This window comes from Silene latifolia, chromosome Y (assembly GCF_048544455.1).
Source record: "Silene latifolia isolate original U9 population chromosome Y, ASM4854445v1, whole genome shotgun sequence".
Taxonomy (NCBI): Eukaryota; Viridiplantae; Streptophyta; class Magnoliopsida; order Caryophyllales; family Caryophyllaceae; genus Silene; species Silene latifolia.
The window spans coordinates 133,281,286-133,292,208 of NC_133538.1; the positions used below are offsets into that span (position 1 = coordinate 133,281,286).

Here is a 10,923-nt window from a genome sequence, read left to right on the forward strand (position 1 = left end):
CTGAACTTCAAACGGCTGCCATTTCTTCGTTACTTGGACAAATAAGGCGTGGTTGGTGGCGTTGGAAAGCTAAGAGGACAAGCTTTCACCTCCAACTGGAATAACCTTAATAGCTGTTGTAGAACTCGAGATATGGCTCTTACAAGCAGGAACTAGCAAATTGAAGCACTCTCTTGGCTCGCCTAACTTCCTTACTCCAATGCGCATCTCAAAATAGCACTTTCCAAGCTCCGACTCAACTCATCTCCTAAATGCATGCGTAGGGACATGTTTTAGGCTTGAATCTACTACTTTATGGTCCATTCCTGCAATTAAGACAAAATACACCAAAGTAGCATATTCGGGGCATTTCGTAGCATAAAACCACGATAAAAGCATAGAGATACGCGCATAAAATAGGCTAAAAAGACTATATAAAATGCACGTATCAGGGGTGGTGGCCGACGGAGGGAGAAGAGAGGAGAATATGAGAGAAGATGGAAATAGAGAGAGGAGTGGGAGTGATGGAGGCAGGGTGAATGACTGAGTGAGTGAGGGTGAATTAGGGTTTTATGTTGTAAAATGTAATCTTGGCTCTTCATTTTGTTCTAATCTTGACTATTCATTCTCCTAATCTAAGGGTTAAGATGAGGACTCATGGACTCATTTGAACCTAATCTAAGAGAAAGAGAGAGAGAGAGAGAGAGAGAGAGAGAGAGAGAGAGAGAGAGAGAGAGAGAGAGAGAGAGAGAGAGAGAGAGGAAGGGGGGGGTTCTTATGAGTCCACCAAAAATTTTGAGTCCTTAAGTCCTCACCACACCCCTTAGATCATGCATGGTGGATGGTAGAGATTGAAGACAAGAAACACACTTAACACTAATTAGTTTTCTATACACTAATTAATTCTTCTTTCTCTTTCTAGCTTTAATTATACATTTACTAATTCATTATCATTTACACTTAACTCTACCTTTTATTTTCTTATGCTTCCAAACTTATACAAAGTTTATGGCATTTTTACTATTTTACAAATGTAACTTTAGTCTTTTACGATTGTAATTTTAATAAAAAAAATGTAACTTTAACAAAAAGAAGAGGTTTGATGGATATTATTTTGAAATTTATAATTTTAAATAATGTTTACGAGAATTTTGCGTTTTACGAGTTTAATTTCAGTCTTTTTCGAGTGATTTTGACGAAGAATATTTTGAATATTTTTAATTTTATCATAACTTATTGTAACTTTAGTCTTTTACGAGTGTAATTTTAACAAAAAAAAAATGTAACTTTAATCTTTTAGAAGTGTAACTTTAGTCCATTGAAAGTGTAACTTTAGTCCAACGAGAGTATAACCTAGTCCATTGAGATAACTTTAGTCCAACGAGAGTATAACATAATCCATTGAGAATGTAGCTTTAGTCCATATAAAAAGTGTAACTTTAGTCCATTGAGAATGTAATTTTAGTCCATTAAGAGTGTAACTTTAGTCCATATTAAAAATGTAACTTTTGTCCATTGAGAGGATAACTTTAGTCATTGAGAGGGTAATCTTAATAGAGATAAGTGTAACTTTAATGAAAAAAGTGTAATTTTAATGGAGATAAGTGTAACTTTAATAGAGAAAATTGTAACTTTAATAAGTGTAACTTTAATAGAGAAAAATGTAACTTTAATAGAGCTATCATTGGGAAGCTTGTTTGGTGGTTGGCAGAGAAACCTGACAAGCTTTGGGTGCAATGGGTATACCATGTTTACTGTAAGGATCAGGCTTGGCATCAACATCAACCTACTTCCAATGCTAGCTGGCATTGGAGGAAGATATGTCAGGTTCGTTTTATAATTCAGGATGGGTTTGTTAATCATAGTTGGAGTATCAGTCAAGGTGGTTATAATGTTAGTTCGTGTTATAACTGGTTGAGAACTAAAAGGAATCAAGTCTCATGGAGCAATGCTGTATGGAATTCAATGGCCATACCAAAACATTCCTTTATAGCCTGGATAATTGGCAATGAAGCTTTGATGCTGAAACAAAAATTATTCAAGCTTCATATCAGTTCTGATGATTTATGCTGTATCTATTTGAGTTAGACTGAAACACATATGCACCTTTTCACTTAGTGTGTATACAGTCAACAGATTTTACAGCTGATTGGCAACTGGTTGATTGGTTATTTCAGCAGTCCTTCTATTCTAAACAGTATAGCCAGCAAGAGGTGGAGTAAATTGAGAAAGCAAGTCTGCACTATTACTAACTTGGCTGCGTGGTATTAGATATGGTCTCAAAGGAATGAAGCCCGGATTAATGGACAAGTACAGAGAGCTGTTTGTGTATTCAATTTTATTAAGGCTAGCATCTCTCAGCGTTTTCATAGTTGTAAACCTCAAGTAATTTCTGATAAAGATACTTGTTGGTTGTCTAGAGTGCAACTAGTATAAGTATATGCACTGAAACTGTATGGTACTAAAATGTCTTGTACTGTTGTTCTTCATTGATCAATATAATTTCTTACCTTTTAGCAAAAAAAAAAAATGTGAGCGTATGAATCCTTGCTTTTTTGACCCATCACTTACCTTTTCAATGAGACTTGTAAGACATAAACCAACCTCATTAGACCATGCATATAGTTGGATAGGAAGGATTAAGTCGACTTGTAGGTGTTGTACAATCTAATCGATTCGGCTCCGGGACCCAAACCTTCTTAGGGATTGTAAGATATACACTAAGTTGATCCCATCACAACAATAAGTGCTTGAATCTAGTACAAAATATGTTTGTATGATCAAATCCCATGAATCCCCTATGAACCCATGACACTCTAGTACTTTTAATAAATTTTTTATATCTCATTTTAATCATCTTGCTTGTTTACATTACTTTATTTACATTGTTGATTAGTTTAGTTGATATCCTATCTCAACCCAAATTGTAACACCCTTAGACACAACCATTTGCAATCGAAAATTCTACATCAATACTCGTCCCTTGGGATCCGACCTTTACTTACCTCTTTACTAAGATTAGAGTAGTTTGTGAAATTATAAATATTATTTTGGTCAAGGTAACTTTTGACGACGAGTAACAAAACCGACGAACCAAAAATGGCGCCGTTGTCGGGGACTGTGTTAACTTGATTTGATTTTCTTTGATTGTTTTTAGTTGTGTCTTTCTTTACCTCGGGGAAGTCAAACTCCTCAAGGTTTGTTCTAATTGTTTTCAAGTTGTTTGATATTTTGCATGTCTAGGAGATCACAAGGTAACTTGTTACCCATTGATCTTGAAATTGAAAGAACTTTGACCAACAATAGAAGACTTGCTAGAAATACTTTGAGAGGTATTGTTGACATTTTGGACATTCAACCAAATAATATTGAGTTCATCAACCCTTTTGCAAGAGAAGGAGAGGATAACCCAACATAAAACCAACCACAAAATCAACCCACAATGCCTAAATTTTCATCACATTCCGTACCAACCGAGGAGAACCTACAAAATGGTATTCCTACACCACAACACTTAACCGGTAATTTTATTGAAAAGTCCACATTTATACAATTAGTTGAGAGAAGTCAATTTGGGGGGATGCCTATTGAAGACCCTCATTCTCATATGGAGACTTTTTGTGACTATTGTGATGCGATTTCTCAAACCGGAGTTACTCAAGACCAAATTCGATGGGTATTATTTCCTTTTTCTTTGATTGGTTCAACGAAACAATGGTTGAAGAGCCTAGATAAGGCTACTCTTGGTATTGACTCTTGGAAGAAATTGGCACTTGCTTTCTATAAGAAATTCTAGCCTCCGGAAAATACTAACATGTTAAGAGCCCAAATCACCGGGTTCAAACAAAGGGATGAGGAATCTTTGTATGAAGCATGGGAGATATTCAAGGATACTTGTCGATCTTGTCCACACTATGGACTTAGCGAGTGGTTCCTTGTACAACAATTTTGGAATGGTTTATATGAAGACTCCTGAAACATTCTCATATGGGATCAAATGGTATGTTTACCGAAGTTGATGATAATCAAACATGGAACAAGATTGAGGAAATGGCGGTCCATAACTCATAATATAGTAGACCTCGGAAGGCTACTAGAGGAGGAAAGCATGAAGTGGACTCTATTACTCAATTGGGTGCTCAACTTAGTATTCATATTGACACCATTAATTTGAAGTTTGAGAAGGTTATGGCTAAACTTGAAGAGGCCTCCAAATCACCTAAGCAACATATTAATGCCATGGTGGCATCTTCATCAATTCCAAGTGGAGTATGTGAGAGTTGTGGAACTTTAGGACATGACTGAAGTGAATGTAGGGGCACAAGTGAACAAGTGAATACTTTCGAAGCATACAAGAGTGGTACCCCTTATTCCAACTATTACAATGAAAACACCAAATTCCATCCCAACCTCTCATACAAAAGCCAAAATGTTCAAAACCCTCAAACAACATACACCCCACCTCCAATGAGAAACCAAGCTCAAAGACCCTTTTACAATCAAAACCAAAGTTATCAAAATCAACCTCCATACAATAAAAGAAATGACCAAGGTTTTGATGTTCAAAAAGCGGTCCTTCAAATGCAAAAGAACCAACAAGAATTTTTCACTCAAATGCAAAAGGATAGTCAAGCAAAAGACATCACCATCAACAACATACTAGCTCACACAAAGATGTGTGAGACCCAAATGTCTCAATTAGCATCTTCTAGTTCACAAAGACAAAAGGGGCAATTTTCACCTGAAGGTAATCCCCCAACACATGAGTCGGTGAGTGCCATCGATTTGAGGAGTGGTACAAGGTATGAAGGGCCAAAGAGGCCCGTTGATGAAGATGTTGTGAGTGCTAGTGATAAGGAAAGAGTTGTTGAAGACTCTAAGAAAGAAGAAGAACCCACCACCATTCAAGAAGTTTCAAAGGAGAATGAAGAGAAGGCTAAGGTGAAAGAGCCTATTGTGATTCGACTTCCATTTCCAAGTCGTCAAGCTAAGCCTAAGTTTGATGAATAACTTGGGATGTTTATGTAAATTATGAAAAACTTGGAAGTCTCAATTCCATTTACGGAATTAATCAATCATGTTCCGGCCTATGCGAAATACATGAAGGATATTCTTACAAAGAAGAAATCCATCCGCAAGCTTGAGACTATTGCTTTCACTAAGGTGAGTAGTGCGATCCTACAAGGAAAAACACCTCCAAAACTAAAGTATCCGAGAAGTTTCTCTATTCCATGCACCATTGGCGATACTACAATCAACAAAGCTCTATGTGACCTTGGGGCAAGTTTGAGTGTCATATCCTACTCGGTGTGCAAAAGGTTAGGAATGGGAGAGCTCAAGTGAACTAATATCACACTTCAAATGGCGGATCGATCAACGAAGACACCTTTAGGGGTATGGGAAGATGTGCCGGTAAGAATTGGCAAGTTCTTCATCCCGGTGGACTTTGTTATTGTTGATATGGAGGATGATTCCAATATTCCTATCATTCTAGGAAGACCTTTCTTGCACACCGCGGGAGCTGTGATTGACGTGAAACATGGAGAGCTCACACTCGAAGTGGGAGATGAAACGATCACTTTTAATCTTGACAAGACAATGAGAGATCCCCGACTACATGAGCCATGTTTCATGGTTGATCATTATAGCCGAGAAAGTGATAGGAAGAAGTTAGCATCTCAATGCAAAGAACAAACTATGGGTAAAGAATCACCACCCATATAGGAGAAGAAAATGGGTAATCTCCAAGATGCTCCATCTAAAGAGCAAGAATATTTCAACGAGAATGAGAGCTTGAATAGCTCACCACCACTCATGACAATAGAAGAAGAAGGCCTCATTGTCCATAATGACAAGAAGAAAGAGGAGTTGTTCTCATCAACTCATGATACTATTGGGGAACAAGTAGACGAAGTATGCGGTCTTTGGGATGATGAGTTTGAAGGGTTATTCAATCCTTATATTGGTAATGCTATGACCCAAGACCACAATGAAGAACAACATGTGGAAGGGTCTATTGAGGATCTTTATCATAAGAATGAACAAGCATTCGACTACTTCTTCAAGGTATTGAGCAACATCAACAACACCTTGGCTATGCCCCTTTGACATCTCATACATGGATGAGAGTTTGGTGGAATCCTCCCTAAACCACCATTTGTAAATATTCTAACCTCTTAACTTGCATTTTACTTATTGTATTGCATTTTTGTTAATTTTGGATTTGTATATTTATGCCTTGATCAAGATTTTCATTTCGAGAGAAAGTGAGGGAGGGACTTAAATGTTTATTGATGTGTAGTGTTTTGACATAGTGTGGGGATAGCAATTGCCTAGGCTATCCAAAGCCTTCGTAGTGCCCCACAATGAAGACCGAGGGAATGAAGAGTAAATGACACGGGTTATGAAATACCCACGGGTGGAACTGAACCCGTGAGGTACAGGGACAATCCAAGCGGCCCGATAAGAATCCGCTCGTCCTGAAGAAAATCCGAACGTCCTGGGAAGAAGGCGCTCGTCCTGGGAGAGCTGGAGAAGAAAATTTTTGGTCTGACTGAAGATCCGAGCGTCTCTATATAGAATCCGCTCGTCTCAGTCAAGACGCTCGTCTCACAGAGGATCCGCTCGTCCTAATGCTGGTAAAATTTGGGATTTTTCCCTGACAATGAATCCGAGCATCCTCAAGGAAATCCGCTCGTCTCCCTTCAGAAAGACGCTCGTCTCAGCACGGTCTTATTTTCTGAAACAAGCTGAAACAGAATCCGAGCATCCCGACCCAAATCCGCTCGTCTCCCCTGTGCAATTTAAATATAACGGGATTAAAACCCCACCTTTCCCAATTCATTTTACTCATTCAAAACACAAACACATCCCCAAAACCCTCAAAACCCTCAATCCCTCCATCCACAAAAATCAATTTTCTCAACCAAATTCACCCAAATTAATTCCAAACTCCCTCAAAACTCAAACAAATCACTCCTTTGTCAACAACAAGCAATTAAAACAGCAAAATCCTCAAGCTTTGAATCGATTTTTTAGGATACAAGGCAAAATTAAAAAAATTCCTAAATCGATTTTGGTCTTATTGAAACTTGAGGAATTCAAGCAAATCTTTGGGTGTTACTATATATAAGGAGAAGATGGCTAGGACAAAAAGTGGAAACAAGGCACCTCCAAAGAAGACTCTCTCAAAAAGGCAACAAGCTCGACAAGCTCTATAAGCTTCAAAGGCTTTCGTGGTTCAAAGTGCAAGGATGGAAATTGAAGAGACTACTTCTCCTATGGTGGAAACTACTACTTCTACTCCGGTTTTTGAGAAACTAGATGATTATCCGAAGGTAATTTTCACATCCGATGCGCATAGGAAGAAATTTGTATCCCTAGCTAAGAAATCTATTTTACCCGACAACTTTATATGCCAAGAGACCTTGACCAAATTGGGTGTCTTTGAACAAACCAAGAATTTCTCCGAGTCCATGGGATTGCTTACTTTGTTTAATATGCAAGAGTTGACCTACTCATCCCTCACCTTGTAGTTTTTAAGCTCATTGAAAGTTACGAAGGTGGAGACTCGAACAAACATTGAATTCCGCCTTGAGAATGTTGATAGGAAAATGTCTTTTGGCGAGTTTGGTAAAGTTTTTGGCCTTAGCAATGACTCGACCTATGTGAAGAAACCCGTCACAAAATATGATCCCGCTCCTTTATGGAAGGCTATTACTGGAATAAAGTTTACGTCTTACCATGATTGTCGTGCCCTTTATGTCCATAATCCGGGCATAAGGGTGTGGCACAAGGTTGTTGGGCATACTTTGATTGCTAGAAAGGGAACAAACCACTTCACCGAGCTTGATTTTATTTATCTCGAGTCAACCTTGAATATTGGTAGAGAGTTCACCACAAGGTACAACATTCTTCAACTTTTAATTGAGAAGTGGCTCAATATCGATCATGGCAAGGAAGGTACGACCTTTATTGTTAATGGAGGATTGGTAACTTATTTGGCAAAACACTTCACCGGAATTTCAATATAGATGACACTTATAAACCGGTTAAGGGAGGCCATATCATTGATCTAGCCACTATAGTTCAAAAATTCAAATGGCTCAAGAACGACACTCTTGACAACAAATTCGAGTGGTTAACAAAAGATGCTAAGTCCTTCACTTTACCGAACAAAATTTGCCGACTGAATGTCCATAGGCCAAACTACCTTCTCCCACTCTCCGAGGAAGCCGAGTACATTATACAACATCAAAGGGAGGAAATTTCCGAGCCCTCCTCCTCTATTATCAATCCACCCTACCCATTCACCTACCATGAGTTTCAACCCGAAAATGTTAAAGTCGGGAATGACTACTTGACTCTTTTGATGCAACAAATGCACAAGAAAGCTTATGAGGATAGTCGATGTTTATAGAGCACAATATCCGCCTCTCCTACATCTAGCTAGGCAAGGACTTCTTGACCCATCTTGTCCTTTGCCTAGTTGGGCGGATAAGGAAGTCTTCTTTCCTAGTGCTTCTAGGGGTGTTAGCTTGGGTGAAGAGGAGGTTGTTGTTGAGAGTGGTGGAAAAGAAGGTGAAGTAAATGAAAAGAATGAAGAAGGTGAAGAAGAAGAGGGTAGTGAGGAAGAAGAAGGTAGTTCAAGTGAAAGTGGTGAAACTTCCGGATCTATGGAGGTTGATGAAGATTCTAGTGAAGAAGTTGGTGATGATGATGGAGATGCTAGTGATGTCGCCATGGGCAATGATTGAGGATTAGCAAGCTCTTGGGAGGATACCACAATACTTTGTGAGTCTCCTACACCTCCTTTAGGCTTTGTTTATTTCTCTTGTTTTTCATATAATTTTTATGTTGATCATGAATTTGAGTCCTAGCATCATTTAGAGGACTCAGACCTCGGTCCCATTGAGGTGTTTCTTTTATTGTTCCCACATTCAAAATCCAAAATGACAATTGTAGTTTCATGCATAGCATCCTTATGCATGAACTCCCCCAATTTTTGACATTAGAAATAATGTCTATTTTGGTTTGGGGAAGTTTATGCATATGCATTGGGAGCTTATCTAAATTATGCTCTCCAACCAAAAAAAAAAAAAAATTTATGCATCATGTAGTATAGTTTAGTTGCATCACTTGTTTATATGTCATATATTTTGCATTTAGTTTAGAAATCATGCATTTTCATATAAATTGCATAATCTCGTGTCGTATTGGCCATTGAGGACAATGCCCATACTAGTGTGGGGATGGGAAATTCTAACAGACTTTTTAAAACAGAAATGATAAAAATTGAAAAATACAAAAACATGTCTTTTTATTTCATAAATCATAAAAACCATAAAAATTTGAAAAGATTCAAAATCCAAAAACATGTTCGTTTCCTTTATAGTGTAGTCTTGTATATATTGTGTTTGTTCATCCTTTTTCACATTGATCGACTACGCCACATCCGAGACATGAGGATATTGAAGACCGCATGGTATGATCTTTCTATTCTTCTTTTTCCTCTTTATGTTAATGACTATATGGCTTTATTCTGATTGATGCGGTATAAGAAATGTGAATTTAGGATTGCATTTAGATTATTTGCCATACTAGTTGGTAGAAGCATATGCATTAGGTTTCAAAAATAAGCACCCTCACTACAAATGGGTGACTTTGAAAATGTTCAAAAGAAATGCAAGAAAAAGTTGAAATATTGTCAAGTGTTGAAAAATGCTAAACATCAAAGAAATGACAAAGAAATGTTCTCAAAATATCAAATGCCACAAATTGGGGAAAAAACCAACAACAAAGCAAACTCCCACATGAAATATAAATACTATTGATCTCTTTTCCATCGTATCCACTTTTGTGCATGGTAGAGAGGGGACGACCCTTCTTCTTGGTTAGGCAAGAAGGGGAATTCCGCGATCCTCCAGTGTTTCTAACACCATGGGGAGTATACTCTTGACGAACACACTTAACAATTGAGGACAAAGGCACCCTAGCTTGACACAACTTGGAGGTGATTTATTGGTATCCTTCTAGGCTTAGTAGTTTGAAGAAACCGTATCTATAATGGAATGTGTATCCTTAGATTGCTTCCCTTGTAGATAATTTCCACCACTTACATGAGGAATGTGGCTATTCATTTTTGTAGATGCATCCATTACTTGTTTTGTGTGCTTTAATTCTTGGATGTGTCGCCATTTTGGCAAGCCCTACCTTGCCTTGCAAGAAGGCATCCTACCTTATGGTTGTCTTGTTGTGAGTTGAAGGGGCGGAGTGAGACCTGCTAATTGTATCACATCGGCTATATTAGTAGGTTAGTTTGAATAAGGGTCCTAGTTTTTGTCACCTCTTTACTCGGGACGAGCAAAGGTTCGGTTTGGGGATATTTGATGTGACTCATATTTGAGCATATTTAGTCCTCGAATTGGCCTCGTTCCTATGCTTTTTAGTGCATAATTAGGTCATTTACTATCTTTAGTTTCCCATTTTGCATATTCTTTGAGGCTTTGTTGCCTTGGTAGGAGAGGAGTGCAAACCTTGCATTTTCATGGCAAAATGGAGCTAAATTGATCGAATTCAATGACCAAGCATCAAAGGGAAGACGATACTAGAAGCCTATGTAGATAATAAAGTAGATTGGGCAATGATGAAAGGATACTTGCATCCTCAACAAGATCCCCGAGGATTGTTGACGAAAGAAGAAAAGAGAAGTGCCTGACCCAGGATCCGAGTGGCTCCCTGCCAATCTGAGCGTCTCCCTGCCCAAAAATCCAAGCGTCCCGATGCCAAGACGCTCATCTTGAAGCCAACCAATCCGAGCGTCTCTCCCCTGATCCGCTCAGATTCCCTTGCAGACTCCACCGTGCCTACTACCTAGACGCTCGGGACGAGCGTATTTCTTGGAGAATACCAAAACGGAGACGAGCATCTCCTTGGAGAGGAGCA

General features: G+C 38.5%; 1 non-coding gene across 1 annotated transcript; it reads right to left on the minus strand.

The window, feature by feature from the left end:
- Positions 1-3,793: 3,793 nt before the first annotated feature.
- LOC141636240 (small nucleolar RNA R71) lies at positions 3,794-3,900 on the minus strand. Its single transcript, XR_012540865.1, has one exon. It is a non-coding gene; the product is annotated as a small nucleolar RNA R71 (small nucleolar RNA).
- Positions 3,901-10,923: the final 7,023 nt, after the last annotated feature.